Source organism: Prionailurus viverrinus, chromosome D1, assembly GCF_022837055.1.
Source record: "Prionailurus viverrinus isolate Anna chromosome D1, UM_Priviv_1.0, whole genome shotgun sequence".
In the NCBI taxonomy this organism is placed as follows: Eukaryota; Metazoa; Chordata; class Mammalia; order Carnivora; family Felidae; genus Prionailurus; species Prionailurus viverrinus.
The window spans coordinates 37544909-37565808 of record NC_062570.1 but is presented as its reverse complement, the minus strand read 5'-3'; the positions used below and the strand labels follow the sequence as shown (position 1 = coordinate 37565808).

Genomic DNA, 20900 nt, shown 5'->3' with positions numbered 1-20900 from the left:
TTGAGCATTTAGCATTGATAATATTTCCTGCAGCTCGAGAGATTTATCCTCCTAATTGGATATTGTTATTTCCCTTGCTTGGATAGCCAGAATATCTGAATTTGCCCTAATTAGAATTGACTTCTCTGGGTTGACAAAGAGCCCTACAGTCTAAGTCATGATATACATAAGGAGTAAACTTAGTTTTCTAAAGAATCAATACTTTTCTGTTTGGTTTATGACAATTCAAAAATTCCATAAAAACTTTTCTAGAAATAATTTTGAAAAGTTTTCAAAGTATAAAACACACACATGTAAAACATATAACTACAATATGGAGATTCACCTAAAATCTTTCTAGTCAACATCCTTTCATGTAGGAGGTTTAAACTCTCCAACTATAATCAATAGAAATTAGTAAAAGTAAGTATTGGTCATATTGCAAAGCACTGGTGAGCAAAGCAAAGTTCTTGGCTTTGGGAGCCCACGGATTAAAAAAAAATTTTAATGTTTATTTATTTTTGAGAGAGACAGAGACAGAATGTGAGTGGGTTAGGGGCAGAGAGAGAAGGAGACACAGAATCCAAAGCAGGCTCCAGCCTCTGAGCTGTCAGCACAGAGCCCGACGCGGGGCTGGAACTCACCAGCTGTGAGATCATGACCTGAGCCAAAGTCGGACGCTCAACCGACTGAGCCACCCAGGTGCCCTGGGAGCCCATGGATTAAAGATGGGAGAGAGACAAGTTTGATAGCAATTGTAACACTGTGGAATCTGCTAAGGGAGAGAGAGATTCACAGGTTGCTATAGAAACGAAGAGGAGAGGCCTTTAACTCAACAGCATCCGAGGTGTCATGGAAGTTTTCTTAAATATATAATACCGAAGGTGACTGTTGAAAGATAAATGAAAATGATCCAGATGGGTGGAGAAAGGCAGGAGGAAGAGTAAGACACTACAGGAAGAAGGAACAGTGTGTTCAAAGGTTGGAAAAAATGGGATGTATTTGGGGAAACTTCATGTTTATGAGAGTACTGTATTGTGGGTGACGAGGCTGACGCCAGGCCGTGAAAGATCTTACATTTTAGGATGTTTGGGTGAAGAGACACAATGTGTTTATAGAAAGTGGAGTTTTGTGATTATTTTTGTACTTTAAAAATTTCACTTATTCTCCCAAAGAATGATAATAATGTCTACTTATCTTTCCTTGTTTACTCCTCATCATAATGTGTGTCTAGCTGGGTATTTGTAATGTATTGGATGCTACTAAAAAGATAATAGTTTTGGGCTATTGCCTTATTTTCCTTTCTTAACTTTTACCTCTATTCAATTTTCAGTTATACACGCTAGCCAATAATGACAGAATAGGGGTCGTGATAACTTGTCTAACTGCTCCCTCTCTCCATTTATTAGCCTGCATTTTACTGGTTAAGTGGGAACATGGTCAAAAGAAATTATGTGGATATTGGGAACTTAAACCATCAATATTCCTTGTCCGTGTTGAAAAACACTGAGAGTAGACATTGTTTTTTGTCCTTATGTTAATCAGTGCTGGGACCAGGCAAACATAACTTAGCTGTTTGCTTCAAGAAATGCCTGCTTGTGAAAGAAAAGAAAATCAATTGAAGGAAAAGTAAAGAGAATCAATGAAATAGCTTGCTCATTGAGACTTGCTTCAAGACCTCTGCCTCTCTGTCTCTACCAATCCAAAGTTATTTTAATAATAATAAAAAAATTCTGCTCAATCTCAACCAGTTTCCAACTTGCAAGGCTCACTTTAAAACTACCCAGCCATGACCTTAAACTCTATAAATACTCTGTCCTAAGGTAGTGTTCTGCCCTACTGGTCCACAGATTTTTTTCCAGTGTTTTTATTGGGAGAAATTGACATTTAATACTATTCTGCTTTAAATTAGCTTTGACATTCTACTGTTAGAATGATATTCTGATGAAGTTACTGTAGCAACATTGCCCATAAGATAGTATTTGAAGACTTGGTGAGAGATGCTGGGTAGATGAGAATGTAAATTTACAAAGTCATTTACTTTTTGAAGACACAATTTTATCAAATGATGTGGGGTGATAGAAGGGAGCAGAGAGAGGGAGAATGGAGATTTTGGGTGGTGGTGAGGAGTGGGGGACTTTCCTCTTCGCTGCAGAGGTGGTAGAGTCCAACGTATGGCTTCATGATGCCCTTCATAATCTGACCTCTGCTTACCCCTCCACTTACCTGATGCATCCCTTGGCCCCCCTCACAATCTCCTATCCACACAGATTTGTTTTGCAAACATTCTAGGTACTTGGTTTTCTCTGGGCCTCTACACATGCTGTTCCATTTGTTTGGATCAATTTTCTCCATATTTAACTGGTTATTCCCCATGCTTCTTTCCTTTTCAGGTCAGTTATTACTTCCCCTGGGGATTGTTTAAAAACCTCTAAGACTATAGTGATGCCCCTCTTATATAACCTTGTAGTGTTCTGTGATTGCCCTGTTATAATACTCACTGCACTATTAGTTAGACTTTACCTGGTTGTCTCTTACCCACTCCAGACAGTAATCTCCATGGGAGAAAGATTATATACTGTTTTTTTTTCTATGAACTTCCCACTTAGCATACTGCCTGCATACTAGATGCATAATAAATATTTGTAGATTAAATGAGTAAACACTTGCCGGCTGCCTCCAATTACTGTCTCTCATCCTCCAGTGTCTGTGTTCATCTTGAGACCATTTCCTTCTGTTGGACACAACTGACCTGTTAGTTTTGAAAATTTATTTCACGTGTTGATTTTACTTCTATGAAACACATTTTTTTCCTTCATCGATTTTGTGTATCAGAGGGATACTTGCATTCTAGCTGGTTATAGGGCTTGAACTAGGAACTAAATAGCAAATTTTAAAGCTGAATGCACTGAAAACTTTATTTCATGAATGTGCCCTCCTTCATGTAATTCTTGGATTCCTACTGCATATAATCAATGAGTATACGTTTACACACTGGAATCACTTCCTCCTGAATATGCAAACTTCCTCTTCTTTTTTAATCCCAGTTCTTGGGATACAAAATTGTCCTAGCAATTGTGCTTCATAACATCAGCACATAAGTTCCTTTGGTGTTCCCTATTGTGCCTTCCACCCACTGACCACTCACCCTACCCCATTTCCACCCAAGTTACTTACTATTAAATTATTGTGGTTGCCTGAATTTCTCTAAGCCAGCAAGGCTATCGAGGCACGTTCCTCTATGTTTCTGAAGCATCAGTGAGTCTATGTTAGCACCTTATACAAGGGGGCCAAGCGGAACAGACCCGGTATTAGGGTGGCAGTCTCAATACCCAAGTTAGCACTTATCTTGGGATAACTGAATGTAGCAGTACAATCCTGATGAGGAAGTCCACATGTTGAGGTTTGAGGAATACTGAGAAGTCCACCCACTCCAAAATATCTTGTTCACCAGCTGTCAACATTTCTAATGACCAGTGTTTGAAGACCATCTTTTATTTTATTATTATTTTTTTAAATGTTTTAGTTTATTTTGAGACAGAGAGAGACAAAGCACGAATGGGGGAGGGGCAGAGAGAGAGGGAGACACAGAATCTGAAGCATACTCCAGGCTCTGAGCTGTCAGCACAGAGTGGACACGGGGCTCGAACTCACAGACCGTGAGATCATGACCTGAGCGGAAGTCGGAAGCTCAACCGACGGAGCCACCCAGGCGCCCCAGAGACCATCTTTTATTTTAAAAAAATCTTCCAAAAAGGTAGATTTCACAGAAAAAGATAAGACAAGTTCATATTTATGGTACCTACTGTAACTTCATTGGGATTGACTTTCTATAGGTGAAATGTCGGATCCAGCTCTGAGGATTTGAACCGTAGACCAGATCTCTGGAGAGGAGACAGATGTTCAAAGACAAATTTCAGGTACTCTGATGCAGGTATACCCCAATATATAATGACTACCAGTCACAATCCATATTCAGAACCCCAGACTCCTCTTCCCTATAGTGTCTATAGGAGATTCTCTAGAAATTTCTCTGTCAGTTAAAGAAAACAGTGAAATTTCTCTGTCTGTTTCTTTTCTATCAGTTCCGTTATTTCTTCGTCTCCTTGGTTGCCTATCTCTGGAATCCTCATCTCCACTCTGTCGAAGGCGACAGCTGATGTTTCTGCTGATTGCTTTCTGCATCCCGGGAACTCTGACTTATATAGTATTTATGCTGTGAGTGCTATGATAGATTGTAGGACAGCACAGCTAAGGCAAGGCTTTCATATCTGATAAGGATTTAGAAACAGCTATGGGATAAACAAGGGAATTGGCAACCCAGTGGGCAGCTTATAATTACTGAAATGTGGACCGTCTTACAACTTCCAGACTCATGCTTGTTGGTGACTGCATTAAGCATTACCTGTGTCTGTCATATTTGGTTCTTCTCTCCTTTTGGGCACTCAAGTTTTAGCCCCCGTGGCAGTCAGATAAACCATGAGACTAGTTCTGGTCAATAGCTTGTGAAGGAAAACAGGATATGGGAGGTCCCAGGCAAAATTTCCTTTGCAAGCCCCTACCTATATAAACAATTTGATCTAAAAGCGTATTACAAAATTCATAGGGCTGTGGGAGGTATTTATCAATGAAAGTTTAGAATAATGGTTATAGAAGTATGTAGGTATTTGATTATTGCCCAATCATTTGCAGGTAAAGATTTGTTTTGTAGTGTCCAGGAACCATCTCTTTATTTTTCAGTTCCAGAACTATGTTTTCGCCTTTATTGTCAAATGCACCATTTCTGGCAAATTTAATATCTTGCACTGGGAGAAAAGGATGGCAACACTGTTATTACTTACAATGCCATGGCTCTTTGGAAGCTGTTTGTATTGAAACAATATAGAGTTCCTTGCCTCTGCACTCCTCCAGTTCCAGGCGTTGAATGCTGCTTATATCATCAGTCCTGACACTGCATTACCCATTCTGCCATTCCTGAATCCTGGCTTCCAATGATTCCCTCAAAGGTTGTTACTAGGCTTTTGTTTTGTTTTGTTTTTGATGATGCTCACACGTCATCTTCCCCATGCATGAAAAAAAAATGTGAATAATCATTCATTTTTGGTCATGTTATGTGTCCTGTTTAGAAGGTTATAGTGTAAGGGAATATAACACAACTTCTGGCCATCTCTTCTCTTAAACTCCATCGGGCTGTCATCTCTGCATTCCTAAAATGCAATCTCTTTCAATGTTGTTTACATCCCTGAATTTCACATGCTGACAAGGGCAGGGAGGGTAGGTGAGAGGCCCGTGGGCAGAGTGAGAAGAGCAGCCTCATTCACACAACGAATGTCTGGTCGCTCATCTGGCATGCTTAAGACAGACCTGAAAGAATGTGCCATCACCACAGCAACTGGAGGCAAGAGAAGACATCAACTCCAGAGCCCATTGGTGTTAAAGAGCAGTGATGTAAGTAAACATTTGCTCCAGAAGGACAGGCAATCACCACATCCTCCCACTCTCTGTCATGTAATGCTGAGCCTTCATGAGAGGTGGCATCAGCTCTGCGTGTCAGCAGCGGGAAGTCCACAGAATAAAAGATACCTGCTGTCACTCTCAGATGCTGTAGACTAGAGGTGGTTTTACAAATTAAACATGGACAGGTGAGAGCTGACATAAGGGCTCAAACATGGTTTCAGCACAAGTGTTGGTAGGGGACAGATGGTGGTTAAGAACAAAGGATTTTGTCCAGCATAAGTGAGGATCACCCAAAATGGACATGTCAGTACCATTCTGGAGGCCCAATTCTGTGTGATTCCACAAAAGAAGTATCATGCTGACCAGCAGGAGCAATTAGGCTAATCTTGAGTGGCAGTGTGGAGGCGGGTTGCTTGCTGATCCGTAAGGGACGAGGATTGTGAGCGAGAAATAAGCTAGTTTGGTGTCAAGTCTATAAGGCTTTTTGTTACCACAGGAAAACCTTGTCTGCCCTGACTGACACAGACCCCATTCATGGGTGTTTGCTCTTCAGCCACAGGCCAGGCTCCTTGCTTACCAGTTCTTATGTCAGAAGGTGAACTGAGGATTATCCAAGTAAACACATGTATAGTATTTAGAAAGGTAAATGTTAGCTATTACTTGCAGTTATTACTATCGGCATTTGTTCTCATGTTAGAGACTAACTTATCAGTGAGATATCTTTCAGAATATTTCATACAGGTCAGTCTCCAACTGTCATCGAGAATTTTTTCATCTGACTAGATCAAGACCTACCCTGTGTGTTCTCTTTTCTAGTTCTGTAACTGACTTTTTTTTTTTTATAACAATAGACAATGAGAAATCTTACTCCTACTAGTGAGAGAATTCCATCCTTCACTCTCAAGAGAACAAGCTTCCCTCATGGTCCAGATAGGACCACAATAACTTAGTGTACAGAACATATATTGAAATCTGACTCATCAGTCGTGGGGCCCAAATTAAGCTTCACAACTCTTTATAATAACAACTACAAACATTGGTTGAATGTTTACTGTTTGCCAGGCAACATTCTAAGTGCTTCCCGCATATTAACTCATCTGTCATCCTTATGCAAACCTATCCCGCAAAGCACGATAGTTTATGGTTACCTATTATGAGGAAGTGAGGTACAGAGAGGCTAATTGCTTTGTCCAAAGTCATGGAGCTACTCAGTTTGACCCACAATTTCAATGTGTGCAGTCTGCTTTCAGAGTCTAGGCTCTTAACGACTTCACTCTGTCTCTGTTTATTCTGATAACATGCTAACTTGATACACATGACTTGTGGTTTTTTTTTTTTGGGGGGGGTTATTTTTAATAGCCATGTTTCTAGAAAGAGTTGAAGATCAGAGATGAGGCCTATGCCATCATCCTGTAGTCTTCTGGATCTCAGGATCATGATTCAGAATTCTCAAGAACACACACACACACACACACACACACACACACACACACACACACTTCCTCAAGTGCACTTGGTAAATAATGAAGTTTTGCTGCCCGGCAGTGTTCAAGTCTTTATTCATTTATTTAGGAGGTATTTATTGAGTGTCTACTGAGTGCCAAGCATTGTTCTGGGTGCTAAGGCAGTGAACAAGACAGTCTCCGCCCTGAAGGAGCTGAGAATCTCAGGGACACTTTATAGCATTCTAATACGTTCCTATAGCTCCTACCACCCAGGCTTCAGGATGCCGTGCCACAATTGATCATTTTCTTACATTACCAGCATCCTGTCTGTGCCTCTTGTTTGTAGTAAGTCATTCAGTGTGAAGTATGAGCCTCAAGTCAAATTCTGCCAGTGGAACTGATGAGAGGTGGCGAATGACTCAAATGGAGGAGAAGAGAGATTTGCAAGCTGGAGTGGGTTTGTGGAAAGGACTTCATGTGGTATGTATCAACCAGAGTACATGGTAAGAGAAGGAGGACAGAGCCGCCTTTCTCATTTGGCAGGCGGCTAGGGTGTGAGACTAATTAACAATTAAAAAATAAACACAATCCCAAAGCAGCAAATGATAATTTAATCCTGAGAAAGCTTCTTCTGGGTCAGTCATGTCAGCCATTGAATCTCGGAAACTGGCATCAAATTCCAGCCACGAGAGACTGGCTGGAAGCTTCTGCCATCTGTCCTGGAGAATCCATGAGCTTCAGCACTGGTGGTGCAGGGAACTTTGTCACCAGAAGTGGAGATTCTCTCGGAGTTTATTGCTGCCGTCTCAGTGGCTGAAGGACAGGAGCTCACAGAAGACAGTGGACCACAGTCTTTGTGAAGCATTTTCCCCTGCAAATCACAAATACTTACCAAGCCCTGTATACCAGGCAGTATGCCAGACACTGCACACAGAAGAATGAATAAGATGTAGACACTGTTTTTATAGAGCACCAATCTTGGGGAGGACACACTTCCATAAATGAAACATATGATACAGCGGGGTGTATATAATGTTGGGGTGACGAGATTATTCAAGATGTCAGAGGAAAAGCATCTCTTCTTAAGAGGGAAACTGAGTGCATATGGTGACCAGAATTCCCTCAAATCTTCAGATGAGGCTACATTATATTTTAACATCATCTTATTTCCAAGTTGTGCCCCTCATAGCTGATGTGGCCTTGAGAAAAGCACCTGTCAAATATGATTACATAGCCTCTTGATTTGTGATCGCTGAAGAGCCAGGGTCCATATCTTTCAAATTTCCTTGTAATTGTTCTCAGTACCATACTCTGCTTGCTGCTGATAATGCCAGCATGCTTCTGATTTAAGCAGAGAGGTGCTATTGACTACATCTGACCTCTACACTGAAAATAGATCTTTGGTCAAAAGAAGGCAATGTGAAATTGGGCCCTCATTTGGATCCTTATCTATTGGTATAAGTGCTGTCTATTTATTTGCAAATGTCTTGCATCACCAGCCTATTTTAAGGACTGAGTCTTAAAGGAAAGTGAAACTTCCTAATTAAAAAAAAATCAGAGAAATTTTAAAAAGATGGATGAGGTTGTGAAGGGGCAGGGATGGAGTGACTATACGAATTCAAATGATTCTCCTTACCAGGATAAGGGGAAATCTTTCTTTCCTAAAATTAAAATGGTTGGGAAGACTGAAGCATTTGTTTGTTAAGAATTAGCCTTTCATGAACCGAATAGAGGAGAGGTATAGTTCTAGTAGCCAGGAATTACTAGAACTAGGTGGGCAGAAGTCATGGCAGGAGAGGTTCTTGAAATGGAGACGAGCAAGAGCTGTCCATGCTTTGTTTGAAACGATATAGAATCCAGTGGAGCAAACTGATTAGGAGGATGAAGATTCCAGAGCCAGCCAGAAATGTATTAAATTTCTGGCTCTGTTTTTTTTTTTTTAATCTCAGTTATTGGTACCAAGTTACTTTATTTACTTAAGATTGGTTATATAAAAATATATCAATATTCAATAGTATTTTTTGAGGTAGGATAATCATTCCTGTTGCCTTAGGTTCTGTGATGATTCAAGGAGATAATGAACCATGCCTAGTATATAGTAAGTGCTTGATGAAAAGTGGTCCTTTACTCTTTACAATGTTGAGCATCATCAACATTGTTAAGTGAACACTGACTTCCTAGAGCTCATGCTAACACAAGAGGATGAAGACGTATTTATATAATTATGCCAGGAGGGTGAGCCAAGGAAAGAAGAATATGTTCCTCAGGGATGTTGGGAGACAGAACTCTTTCTTGCTGGACTAGATCTTGAAACAACGCGAGGCTACACCTATGGCAGCCAACCTGTTGCCATGAGAAAAGATCCTGGAATTTCTAGGGATAGCCCCGAGGAGCAGAAGACATGGTGAAAGAGAAGTTAAGAGATAGAGAGACTCTCGCCCCAGATAATATCATTTCATCTGTGAATCCAGCCATAGCTAAAGTTGGCACTACCCCTGGATTTCTAATTCTCGAGCTAATAAATCTTGTTTGAGCCTCTCAGTTTTCTGATACTTGCAATGAGTCTGTATTAGAAAATGAAGTCCCATCTTTTATTTTTTAGTAAAAAGAAAAGTATTCTCTCCCCCTCTTTTCCTGTCTTGGATGTAGCTGTCTTGTCTGGAGCAGAATTAGCTGGCTATCAGCCGTGAGGCAAAAAAATTGAGGCGAAAGCTACAAGAAACACTAGAATCTCTTTTCTGATATGGAGTCATAGAAATAACCAGTGCCAGCCTCACTTATTGTATCAGTTTGCTAGGGCTGCCATACACAGTAGCACAGACTGGATGGCTCAAGCAAAATAAATGTACTTTCTCACAGTTCTGGAGCTCGAAGGCCGAGATCAAGGTGTTGCCGGGCACATCTCTTCTGAGGCCTCTGTCCTTAGCTCGTAGATGGCCGGCCGTCCTCTCTGTGCGTCTTTACACAGTCTTCCCTCTGTGTGTGTATATGTCCTAATCTCCTCTTCTTGTTAATATACCAGTCAGATTGGATTGGGGGCACCCTAACGACCTCAACTTAGTTAAAGACCTTATCTCCAGATACCGTCCCATTCTGAAGCACTGGGGCATTATGACTTCAATATACATTTTTTTTTAGGAAAAACAATTCGGTCCATATGACTTTTATTGCAGAGAAGCAATAGTCATCATATTTTGGGTTATTTTACTAATATTTTAGCAGCTAAAAAATGTTAGCAGCTAAATGAAATGGTTAAACATGGATGAAAGAGGCTTGCTCTAATTTTTATTTTTGTAAATGTATTTCTTTGGGCTTACTAAGAGCCAGGCTATCACCTCATGGTTTGGAAAAACTCATAATTCTCAGGAGAAAGGCATTTGCAGACAGAAGACGCCTTGCTCTTGAGTTCAGGAGTGCAGATTATCTTGTTCTTTCATTTTTTTTTAAAGACTGATTTTCCAGAACTCCAGGTTATACATTTAAGGCTTTAATGGCTTAGAGAGACCACCGGAGAAGGAGGAAATTTTTTTAAAAAGAAATGTGGACTAGGCTTCATAAGGGCAAAATCCCTGTCTTACAGCTGGAAGTCTGATCGAGACAATTAATGGTAGCGTCTGCCCGTACGAAGGCACCTAGTAGTAGTTCCTGGATGCCAAAAAAATATCGCACCCTCGCCTTCCAAGACTATACTATTCTGCTCAATCCTAGACTCTGAGTTGGTTACTGCAAATATAGCATTTTCAACTACACAGTAGACACATTGCCTTTTTGGTAACTTACAGCGCAGCTGAGCAAACTGGCCTCATCGCCCTGGGGGATGAAAAACTTACGTACATGGGATTCTAGGTCAGTTAGGTGGAAGAAGAAACATATCTCTAAGTGCTGAAAAGAAAATTCGAGTTTTCAAATGTTGTCCATGACTTGTTTTCTACTCGTTTCTAATTCCTCAAAGAGGCAATCCTACTTAAAATGAGATTTCGGTCATTAAAAAAAAAAAAAGGAATGGTATTTGAGAACTAGTCATTCAGATACAATAAAGCTTCAATGAATTTTTTTCCTCCACGATTTTAATATAAAGCCTGATCCTATATCTCTGCATGGGTTGAGCGCCTACATCTTTTTAATGGAACTTTAGCTTGAATAGGCACTCTGGGGAGAGGTGGGACACAGGGCTTTCTCAGCAGCTGCGTTTGTCCGACAGAGGGCACTTGGAACTCACACATAAATAGCAGCCATGCCCACGCTGTTTAAGATATCCATTTTCATTGCCATGGTGATTCTTAATTAACACATCGCATCAGGTTTTCATTGACACCAGTAAAATGAGGTGACTGTGACCTTGATTAATAAAATGTGTAATCATTCTGGAACTATCGTGAGTTAGAAACTTGTTAGATATTTCTTCCCAGTGATTACACTGGCCTGTAATCAATAAAACCAAAATCTACATTGCAGATTATTCAAGCTCCGTCTCCAGGGTGAAGACTTTTATTTCTTCTTAAAAATAAAGTTGAGCATATATTTGTGACAGTTTAAGGATAAGAAAGTAACAGACTAAATAACATGTTTTATTATATGAAGAGTATTGACTTGCTTGATACTTCTCAATATAAAATACACAGGTTTCAGACACGGGGGAAGGCACTTCAGAGTGTTGTTGATATTTCTAAGATTCTGTTTTTTAAATTTCAGAGTCCAGATCAAGAAGCAAAATGAAAAGAATGAAATTCTTGGACGGTTCTGTTTACAAGTTAAAACCTACAACTTACCCCTAGAGGGCGCTCTTCACTTTGTTATCTCTCAGAAGCCTTGCCTGGCAATGGCTGCCATTCAAATGGAAAACATCGCACTTAATGTTTGTGAATTGTGTAAGAATAATCAGAAGAACCCCACAATGCTGGGCAGATTTTTTACCCCTAACGCTTCTGTTGGTTGTGATGTAAAGTCCTTGACTAAATCAAATGTAAACTGTAAGGATTCAGCAAATCCAGGTTGCCTGTGCAAATATCCATAACATGTAATTCACTATCAACATTTTTATTCTCATAAAACAGACAAAGCACACAATTAAGAAACTTTATGCTTCTCTCATGTTTTCACTTTCATAGAAGCGATTTCGCATATTGATCACTTTCATACCATATCTTTGTGAGAGGTTTTATAGCACAAAGTCAAATAGTTCATTGGTTTCTTTTTTCTTCTTTTTTTTTTTTTCCAGAATGATAAATAATTGACCTTATAAAAATCCTGATCATTGAACTAATTTCATGGAGCTGGTCTAACATATCCCTAACTCTGAGGTTTTATAAGTTTGCTTTCTTTTTTTTTTCAATTAAAAAAAATACTTATTTATTTTTGAGAGAGACACACAGAGTGTGAGTGGGAAGGGGCAGAGAGCTAGGGAGACACAGATTCTGAAGCAGGCTCCAGGCTCTGAGCTGTCAGCACAGAGCCCGACACAGGACCCACAAACTGTGAGATCATGACCTGAGCCGAAGTCAGATGCTTAACCTACTGAGCCACCCAGGAACCCCTATCAGTTTGCTTTCTCAGTAGAGTACATGGTTGGTTGTATTATTTGAAAATATTTACTCTACTTCCTCAAAATGGGCAGAAAATACTTCCCCACTCCATTATGCTAGACTTGGTAAATGGAATGTGAGAAGTAACCATGCTACTTTCAACAAAGACCTTAACTGTGATTTAATATCTCTTGTGCTTCCTTTCTGTTGTGAGAATGCATTCATTACACATAGCAGTTGCCCCTTCAGCCTGGGTCCCTGACTGTGAAGATATGTGAAACAGTGCCAAAGTATTCACAGCCAAGTGGCACTTGCTAACATGTCACATGGGCAAGAAATGTGTTTGTTGTTATTAACTGCCAGAGTGTTGGGGTTGCTCTTTGTGCAGCGAGGAAGCTAATATAAAAACTGATGGGGAGTAGGGTGCTGTTGTATGAAAAAAAAATCAGTGGCAATTCCTTCGGGATAAAGCTGTTGGTGGTGAGAAAGTATTGAAGGAAACTGAAAAGTGGTAATCAGTGTAATAATACAGGTTTGCTGCAGTGACCATAACTGCAGATAGCCTTCTGATGAACTTGTGGCTTTGGCTGGAAAGGTATTTAAATGGAATATTGCTAGAGTGTGTTACTTGTTACTAGCTGCATTTGATATTTTAAAAATGAATCCAGAAAATAACTGGCCTGTTTGCAGGATGGCATGAAAAAGAAAACAGGGAGCCTTAAATTCTGGGATTTCAGAGTTGAAAAATGGGGCTGTTTTTAATCTTCAAGTGACAAAAGATAAAATTGAGAAATGTATTGAGCTCAACACCACTGATTAAGATGTAGGCTGAAAACAAATTGTGAGAGTGGCCACAATTCCTGAAGGCATGAGTCTGCAATAGCTTGACAAGCCCACAGTGTCCTTAAGTCTAGAGAAAAACATACGTCCACCAGAGAATTCTGGTGTAGGCTGCTGGCGCACAAAAATGGAATCAAATAAATCAATAGCTAACAAAGTCTTTGAAAGAGTTCTACTGCTCAAAGCACTGTCATCCTCAAGTAAGAGTTTGTGACTTTTTGAGACAATTTGGGCAAGAAGCTGGCTGACCAAGTTGCTCCTTCCCCCAGGATGGCACAATCCCCGATGCCCTCCCAACATACAACCAGAGAGGATGATAACAGGAAAAAAAAAAAAAAAAGATGTCCTGGAGGGTGGAGTCAAGACCCACAGAGAAAGAGGGACTGGGGAGCTACCTGCAGACAGCAGAACAGGGGCTTACTCAAGGAACATTCCCTGCCCCAGGATAGGAGGGCCTCTAATGTTTGTTCAGCAGAATTTCCAAAGTGCTGTGTATCAATGATTGATTGTTAAGTGCTTCTCATCCTTCCTTTTTACGAATGGGGGCATTTATTGTAATTATTTATACCCAATTTAGAGACGCATGAGATCTTCAAATTGGCATCCAACACCATAATGAGATGAGCGGTTCCAGGTACACTTCTTGAAAGTGGGTAAGTCTGAATGAGAAAGGAAGGAACATGGGACGCCTAGATGGCTCAGTCGCTTAAGCATCTAACTTCGACTCAGGTCACGATCTCGCGGTTTGTGAGTTCAAGCCCCGTGTGGGGCTCGGTGCTGACAGCTCAGAGCCTGGAACCTGCTTTGGATTCTGTCTCTCCCTCACTCTGCCCCTCCCCAGCTCGTGCTCTATCTCTCTCTCTCTCTCTCAAAAATAAATATAAAAAGAAAGAAAGAAAGAGAGAGAGAAAGGAACAGTGAATACCCACAGGAGGTGGTCTGTGATAGATTGTGTTATTGTTTCCAATATTGATTTCCCTCTCCTGTTAGGGGCAGGGTGGATTTTCCTGCCCCACTGCTGTTGGGCTAGTCTGTGTGACTGTTTTTGACCAATGGGATATGAGCCAATGAGACACAGGCTCTATCCGAACAGGAGCTTCAAATGTGATGCCTCTTATTCTTAGTCTCTGCCATGAAAATGAGCATCCCCCGAAGAGGGACTTAGCCTTTACCTGAGGCCCTTGAATGAGAGGACATGCAGAGCAGAGCTGAGCAGCCCTGTCTATCCTGAAAACACAGACATGTGAGTGAGGATAATGTTTGCTCTTGCAAGCCCCCGGGATGTTGGTTCGTTTACCTCACAGCGAGCTGACTGATGTAGGACATGAGCCCTTGTCTGGCACTCCCTTTGCGGTTTTGTTCAAGGGAGATAGTACACACACATATATTAATTTGTTTTTGAAAAAAACAATTATTTTAACTATAGCATTCCAAAAAAAAAAATCTTAGCCTCTATGCCAAGTACAATGAGATGTAATTTTTCTTATTATAATGAAGCAAACACCTGCTCACGTTGAGACCTCCAGCTCAGTCTATTTCCAATTGAAAAGCATTTCATAAAAGAATGAAAGGTCACTGAGTTACTTTCGTTGGACTCTATGATGTATCTGTAGTGAAATAATGAGTTAGGTCAAACCATTTGTAATGTGTTCCCTAAGAGTGAGCCGGACACTTTGGAAAGCTACATATGGATTATCGACGTAAAGTGTACCACTGAGAAATGTGTCTTTATATTTCTCAGTTCAACATGTAGCCAGTGACCCTTCACCTGGGCGCTGTGTCGCATTAGCATGTAAAATCATTCAGGGCTACACCCCATGTGATATACTAGTTGTGACGTAACATTCGCGAACAATTTTCTTCTGTTATGAATCAGAGCCAAGTCAAGATTGTCCGTGTGATAACCACAGGCTTGCTTTCATCAAAACATGTGTGAGAGAGTCATGGGTGGAGTTACATGTAGCACCCCAGTCGCCTCTCAAAATCTCACGTTGACTGGGTTGCGTTTCAGGCCAAAACAGAAGCTGCACTTGGAAACGTGTTCCACGGAGGAACCTCATCTGTTATGTGAAGGTGTAGCAGGGGAAGGTTGAAATCTCCCACAATTCCCGCAAGAACTGATGTGGCTTCTAACGGAGGTAAATCAAAGATCGGAGGTGGTGTGCCAAGGAGCAGTGGGGCCTCTGATCTTCGAGTTTGGAAATAGGGTAAGCGGAGGACATGAGGAACGACACTGAAAAGCCCGGGGAAAGTGGCAGAGAGATCCTTCTGCTCAAAGATGTTTCCCACCTCCATTTTTCTGTTTGCGTTAATACAAGTCGTCTTCTAAAATGCACAAAACGGAGAGCGTGGGTGGCTCTTAAGCGGTTAAGCATCCGACTTCCGCTCAAGTCACGATCTCTCAGTCAGTGGGTTCGAGCCCCGCGTGGGGCTCTGTGCTGCCGGCTCAGTTGCCTGGAGCCTGCTTGGGATTCTGCGTCTCCTTCTCTCTCTGCCCCTCCCCCACTCGTGCTCTGTCTCTCTGTCTCTCTCTCAAAAAATAAACATTAAAATTTTGTTTTAACTTGTTTAAGAAATCAATGAAATGCACAAACCCACTAGGGAGAGTAGAAATATAACTTTTCTAATGCTATAGGGAGTAAGTCCGTGACAAGTCCGTGTGTGGGAGGGGGGAATCTTTCCAGAGCTGGGAGTGTTCAGGTGAAGAGGCTGAGTGGGTGAGGCAGCCCCACTGGGTGAACCGAATCTGACCTGTGCTGGACTCTCAGCAGGTAGGGGTGACTGAGAGGGCATGTAATGCCAACGGGGCTTAAGGACATTTAGGGCTTTGGAAACCTTCCACCAGTCTACTTTTCTTGCATTACGGCCTGTCATTCTCCTGTACTAACTCCCACACAGGACGTGGTGACTCCCCCAAGCACATCCCCCATGACAGGACTTCTTCTGCCTGGATTGCTTTTTGTACTGTCAGCCCTAAATACTTACTGATTCCTCAATGTCTGTCTCAGACGTCTCTGCCTCCATGACACCTGACTGATTCCCTTGACAGATGCAGCTTCCTCTTTCCCACTTTGTTCGCACGCTCCTGGTACCTCTCACATCGTCCTGTCATTATTTGTGTGGGTACTACGGATATATCGAACACAATGTCTAAGGCTTATTCATCTTCGTAGCCTAATCCCCTTACCTGAGCATCTTACACATAATGAACGTTCAATAAAAGCTTACCCTTGGGGTGGAGGGAAGCGGAGAGAGGAAGTCAGAAAAGTTATGTAGATGCGAGATGGCAGCGGATGGCTTTCTAAACAAACTTCCTCCACTGTGACGTTTTCCCTAGGGTGACAGCTGGCCCAGGTACCCCTGCGAATCATTTTGCTTGTGGATTTTGGTACCTGACAATAGTCTTAGATGGATTTTAGTGCTGCAAAGCATTCTCCCTCATAATGGAAGCTGCGGCTGGCAGTGGGTATGTGGGCAACAGTCCTTCCCGTGCTGCCCACCTTGTCTCTGACTTATGGACACACAGTTGTGTAGAGAGCTTGTGGCTGCTTGGCGTCCTGCCTCCTTACCCACAAAGGATGTTGATTACTTTGGATCAAAAAAGCTCCCTCTTTCTGACTTTTGCACGCCAGGTTGGCCGCAGAGGTGTTATGGACATTTCCCAGACTTTTTTTTTTTTTTTCTGCTCTAAGCTGGGCTTTCTTTTTTATGCTACATTTCCTTTGCTTTGATCTGCTTGTGGTCACCCCCACTTTGGCTTGTAAAGCAGCATTGTTTGGGGACCCTGCTGTCATGCATCCTCTGAGCACATCCTGCCTGGCAATGCTCGTGGCAGAAGGCTTTGCTTTTTTGCCAGGTACACGAGTTTTGCTGTTGTGCTCTAAAGGAGCCATTATTTGTTTCTTTATTAAGGAGTGTGTGTGTGTATGTGGAGAGGAGGAAAGAGAGAGCAAGTCAGAGAGAGGGAGGAGGAGAAAAGCATTCTCTGCTGAACAGTGTTAAGGATAGTATTTTCTTTAGGCTGGCATCAAACTGTGAAGTCGATTGACAAAACGCTTCTCTGCTTTATTTGGGAATTTTCTGCCTCTACCACACACCTGTCATGTGTGCTATTCCATGGCTTTCCACAATGTCTTACCTCACTGGATAGCACCAGTACTCTTAATAATTGCTTCCGTTTATTGAATACCTACTTGGGCAAATACTGCAGATGTCTTATGTCTCATAATTGCAAAAGTATCACAATAAAGGGCCAGTACTATTTTTAACACTTTTTCTTTCTTCCTTTTTTTTTTTTTTACATTTTATTTATTTTTGAGAGAGAGACAGCCAGAGCACATGTGGGGGAGAGGCAGAGAGAGAGGGAGACACAGAATCTGAAGCAGGCTCCAGGCTCTGAGCTGCCAGCACAGAGCCCAATGCGGGGCTTGAACCCACAAACCGTGAGATCATGACCTGAGCCAAAGTCGGACACTCAACAGACTGAGCCACCCAGGCGCCCCAACACTTTCTAGATGAGAAAGCTAAGGGTCATAAGGTTAATGTGATTTGCTCAGTTACCTATCTAGGAAAAATCAGAATGTAGATTTGGGATTCAAATTCAGGCTGATTCCAAGACCCCTATATTTCCTCTATGTTAGCCTCTATGAGCCTAACAGAGGAAAAAGAAGAAATTATTTTTTCTAAGTTTCTGTCCATCACCCAGGGAACACCCCTAACCCTTCTTCTTCAGGCTGGAAAGTCATGGGTACATCAAAAGTTCTAATCTCAGAGCTTATGGTGCTTGGGATATGGACTAACTCTTTCAAATGGCATAACATCTCCATCCATTCAAATGACCTCCCCTCACTGCCCCTAAAGGCTATGAAAGAGAGATTTTGGGGGGGGGGGAATTCACTCAGCAGGCACAGGTACTTTAATGGACAGTGTTCTGTTCACACGGTCTTTTCAGTATAATCTCCACCACCTTGAGTTCTTTGTAATGGCGCCCAGAAGCCAGGTGGGATTCTGTCCCAGATGAGGTTCTCAATCATTGCTTGCTCCCGCTTAGGCTTAACACCACAGTGAAATCCCACTGAAGCCTACGTAGGCACAAAGATTCAAGGAATCTTGGATTTGAAGGGAATTTTTAAAAGTCAAATCCAATGCTTCCCAATCTGGGGCATGCATCAAAATCATTTTTTCAAGCTGTAAAGTGACACATTCCCTGGCCCAATGCTGTAGGCTCCTCATTTTGTAGGCCTTGGGTGGTGGCTCAGCTCAACATGGGATTCTGAAGGGCAGCCAAGTGGAGAACCACACATTTAATTTACTTCTCATGATATATGAATACTTTCTTGTTTGATTTGATTGTCTATTTCTTCATCTTTGCAACCCTGGGAAATAGGCAGAAAGCAGAAGATGAAGATTATTTTTTGCTCAGTCCCATAGAGAAAATCAGTGACTAGGGTATTGAATTAGGAATGACTAAGTCTTCAGGCTTTTTATTGGAATAGCATATGGCGTTAGTTTTTAACTATGTTTTCTTTCGAAGAGATATTTCACCTCTTCCTGTGCCTCTTCTTAGGTACCAATTATGAGGACATAGATGCTCCTGGAAAATTAGATCAAGAAATTCATAAATGATATAGCTTTTTAATTTGGAATAAATTTCAGGGAAAAAAACCAAGGGAAGTATAAGAACAGAGATCTTGGTTTTAGCTGTGATGCTAAGAGCTGTAAGCTTTGAGTGAATCAACCTATGGCTCTGAGACTCTGTTTCCTCTTGTGTCGTTTGACCAATGGACTTGGAGAACCCTTTCAGTTCTAGGACTTCAAGCTTTCAGAGTCCCTTCCAATCTCCTTATTGCCAGCTTCAACATGGTTTCTGAGAGCCATGGAAATGACCCCACCCTTCAGTGTCTCTTTTCTCTGAATTATTGCTACACTCAGTGGTCTCCATTTAAAAGAAGAGCTATATGCTCTCATATTATTTTCTGTGTCATTGAATTTGTCTCAGAAAAGATTCCCAGATACTTGAGAGGCAGTGCTGTTTTCTTCATCTCCCCACCCCCACTCAAAACAGTATTGAACATATATGTATGAAGGAAGTAAATACAAAGAATCATAGACTTTTAGAGTTGGAGACCACTTTAGAAATCACTGATTGTGCCCATTTCATTATACCCAGGAGGAAGTGAAGGCCAAGAGCTGATAACCGTTCACGCAGGCAGCCAGTGGTAGAAGGAAAAATGTCACCAGGTGTGTTTACTTCCAGGGCAAATGTATTTTCTCCACCCTATGTCTTTGGTTGGTTGATTAGAAGGCGCTGGATTAACACCATGAACTCCAGCAAAACTAGCCACATCTTACTGACTCATCATGAATTTTCCAAACAGTCTACATAGTGGAATAATTTGATCATCTTATATAACAGTTTATTTTTGCTTTTATTGGTGAATATCTCAAAACACCATAGAGATATTATCAAAATGGTCTTAAAACCAGCATATAGGATCACTACTAAGGGGAAAGGTACATGCTGGTCCTACTGATCTATTTTTAAAAGATGGGGGGAAGGACTCAGTTAAGGAACAGTACTTCAAGGTCATAAGAGTCAGCTTTATCTTCTGCATTCAGCAGCACACACTTTGCCTGGTCTAAGGAAATAGATTACGTGTTGTAAAATGAAGAAATGATGTGATTAACATTTTCTTTGCCTAACGTTAAAAATAGAAAGTGTTGACTTCAGTCATCAATTAGTCGTTGGGTATGGAGGTAAGGGGACATGTATTCAGTAGGCCAGCTCAGCTTGTTTTCAACCAGATATCACTAGGTAAGCACCATTCTCTGCCCCCCTATGTTCTGGGCTGTCCCTTAACTGCTGGACTAGTAAGTATACTCTCAGATTATTTTAGCCTTTTTTTTTTTTAAGTTGTTAGCGTTGTCTATAAATAGATTCCTGAGACTCTCAAGGTCTAATACTAATAATAACCGGTCATCTTTTTTCCCCTGAGAAATTAAACCATTTTATGGTTTACAGTCGTTCCTGAAATTTGTCCTTATGTGCTATAAGATGGTAATGCTACCTGTTTAACTCACATATGCTGCTGCTCTCGCTTTATATTGGTTCTCAACTAGGGACTCGTTTGCTTCCCAAGGGACATTTGGAACTATCTGGAGACATTCTTGGTCGTCACAACTGGTGGCAGCGGTGTGTGAACCACAGAGATCAGAGATATTGCTACAAATCCAGCGGTGCACTGGACAGCCCCTCACAAAAAAGAATTTGGTCCAGAAGGTCAATAGTGCTAAAGTTGACTAACCTTACTTTATAATAAAGATTCACATAAAGATATTATCTAATCCATATAGATATGAATCATTACTGCTAACTTAAACCTGCACCTATTAATCTACATCGAATAATGAGTGTCTGATACTCTGTTAATACTGCTTGTCACAATCCCTTAATTTGTCAAGGTTATGAGTTGATGTTTTGTTCTCAAAAGAATACGAGGACTCCTGAACAGATCTGATCTTGTCAAAAGATAAATTGAATATGAAATAATTTCGTCAGCATTTCCAATTCTTTGGGTCATTTCTGATGAAGGTTTTCAGCATTTAGGTTCCAGTAGAAAGTAATTCCACAAACTAGTTGTCATCAAAGCTTAGTAAA

The 20900-nt window shown here is 41.3% G+C and overlaps 2 long non-coding RNA genes across 4 annotated transcripts in view; both read left to right on the top strand.

Annotated features, from left to right (window-relative positions):
• LOC125176137 (uncharacterized) overlaps nucleotides 1–12303 on the top strand; it is a 53630-nt gene extending 41327 nt beyond the window's left edge. For both annotated transcript variants that reach the window (XR_007156143.1, XR_007156142.1), the window contains exons 3-4: nucleotides 3816–7361; nucleotides 11574–12303. This is a non-coding gene — a long non-coding RNA (uncharacterized LOC125176137). The remainder of the gene's footprint in view (nucleotides 1–3815; nucleotides 7362–11573) is intronic.
• Nucleotides 12304–14128: 1825 nt separating this feature from the next.
• On the top strand, nucleotides 14129–20579 carry LOC125176138 (uncharacterized). 2 transcript variants are annotated; one of them, XR_007156145.1, is made up of 2 exons: nucleotides 14129–15381; nucleotides 20383–20579. It is a non-coding gene; the product is annotated as an uncharacterized LOC125176138 (long non-coding RNA). The 2 variants fall into 2 exon arrangements; XR_007156144.1 differs by having other exon boundaries at nucleotides 14129–15450.
• Nucleotides 20580–20900: the final 321 nt, after the last annotated feature.